The following is a 2371-nucleotide window of genomic DNA, read 5'->3' on the forward strand; positions in this document are numbered from 1 at the left end:
AAAAGAAAACAAACTATTAACATCTGTCATGGAAATAGAGACATTATCACAGATCCTGCAGACATTAAGAGTCCAATATGGAGATATTATAAACAACTTTATCAGTAAATTTGACAACATTGATGAAATAGATAAATTCCTAGAGAACCATAATTTACTGGAACTAGCATAAGAAGAAATATAAAATGTGAATAACCTTGTTAAGGAATTAAAACTGTAATTTAAAAAAATCTACTCACAAAAATCTTCCTACAAACTTCAGGTCTAGCTGGCTTCACTTGTGAAGTTTTTCAAACATTTAAAAAAGAAATAATACCAATCTTACACAAATTCTCCCAAGGAATAGATGAAGGAGAAGTGTTTCCCAACTCATTTTGTAAGACCAGAAAAACATGACCCCAAAATATGACAAGATATTACAAGAAAGGAAAATTACCATATAGTATCCTTCATAAATGTAGAAAGTAAATTTTTAACAAAATATTATTAAATTGAATCTACCAGTATATAAAAAGGACATTATATCATGACCAACTGGAGTTTATTTCAGGAATTCAAATGTACATACCTGGGTAACCACATTTAACATTTGAAAATCAATCATTATAATTTGTCAAAAGAAAAATCATATGGTCATCTTAAGAGATATGGAAAAAGTATCTGACAAATTTTAACACCCATTTATGAGTTTTTAAAAACTCTCTACAAACTAGGAATAGAAGGGAGAGTCCTCAGATTGGTAAAATGCAACAAGGAAAAACTAAAAGTAGAATTATCATAGTTAACTGTGAAATGTTGAACATTTTTTTCCTAAGACCAAGAACAAGTCAAAGATATCTAAGAAATAAAAAGATAACTCAGTTTTTAAAGGGACAAAAAACTTGAACAGCCCCTTCAAAAAAGTAATATGAAAAACCACTAGAAGTCAGAAAAGATACTCAACATGTAAGAAGTCATCAGGGAAATGCAAATGAAAACCACAGTGAAAGAGATCCACCTATATATTATGTATAAGAAACCCACCTTAAATATAATGCTATAGGTAACTTAAGAGAAAAGGATGGGAAAAGATATACCATTCAAAAGATACTAATATCAGACAAAGTAGACTTCAGGCACTACATAGTGATAAAAGAGATGGTTCACCAAGAAGACATAATAATCCTAAGTGGGTATGTACTTAATATCAAAAATTTAACATGCATGAAATAAAAAATGGTTAGACCTGAAAAGAGAAACCAGCAAAGCTACAGTTATAGTTGGGGCCTCCATTATAGTTGGAGAGTGTAACACCTTTCTCTCAGTAATATAGAACAAGCAGATAAAATTAGTAAGGATGTAAGAGAACTAAAATATCAACAAATTAGATTAAATTGATATTCACATAATACTTTACCTCAAATAGTAAAATACTACACATTCTCTTAAATACATATGGAATATTCACCTAGATAGATGGTTCTAGATCAGAAAACAAACCTAGTCAAATTTAAAAGAATTGGAATCATACAATATATGATCCTTGATTGCATGAAATTAAATTAGAAATCAGTAACAGAAAAATAAATGGAAAAATACTTAAATACTTGGAAATTTTAAAACTTCTAAATAATCAAAGGGTTAAAAGGAAATTTCAAGGGAAATTAGAAAATATTTTGAACTGAACAAAAAATGAAAATGTAGCATATCATGATTTGTGGGATGTTAGGTAAAGCGTTGCTTAGAAGGATGTTTATAGCACTAGATGCTTACATTAAAAAAAGAGTTCTCAAATCAATAGTCAAAGCTCCTTCCTGAGAAGGCAGTGCTGCTTGAGCTGATAACAGCTGATGTGAGATTAAATGAGTTAATGTAAGGGAAGTTATCAGAATGATGTTATGCATAGAAAGAACATGATATTATACATAGAAAGAGCATAGTAAGTACTTTTGAAGAGTGGATGAGAGGTGGTGATGATAACTTAGAGAAGTGGAGGTGGAAATGAAAGATGGGGACAAAGTTATTTGGGAGTAAAAATCAACAAAATTTGGTGATGGATTGGATATGGAAGGGGGAAGGGAAGTGGGATATAGGCATGACACCAACACTCTGACTTCCACATCTGGATGGATGGTGGCAACATTCGATGAGATGGGGAACACTGGAAGAGGACCAGGTTTGGAGGAGTTGATGTGGGCTTGATTTTGCTCATGCTGAGTATAGTACTAACACCCAGCATGAAGAAAGTGCCTTTATTTTATCTGAACTTGGGGTAAATAAATGAACTTATGATAGTGATCCTCTCTCACTTCTGTAATACATACTGCACAAAATCATTGCCACAAATGAGTCAGTAGGGGTCCTCAGTGACCAAGAAGAGCTGAATTGCTTT

General features: G+C 31.9%; 1 protein-coding gene across 5 annotated transcripts in view; it reads left to right on the forward strand.

Annotated features, from left to right (window-relative positions):
- NPHP1 (nephrocystin 1) overlaps positions 1-2371 on the forward strand; it is a 77400-nt gene that overhangs the window by 36372 nt on the left and 38657 nt on the right. The window lies entirely within an intron of this gene.

This window comes from Cebus imitator, unplaced genomic scaffold (assembly GCF_001604975.1).
Source record: "Cebus imitator isolate Cc_AM_T3 unplaced genomic scaffold, Cebus_imitator-1.0 Scaffold222, whole genome shotgun sequence".
NCBI classification, from domain to species: Eukaryota; Metazoa; Chordata; class Mammalia; order Primates; family Cebidae; genus Cebus; species Cebus imitator.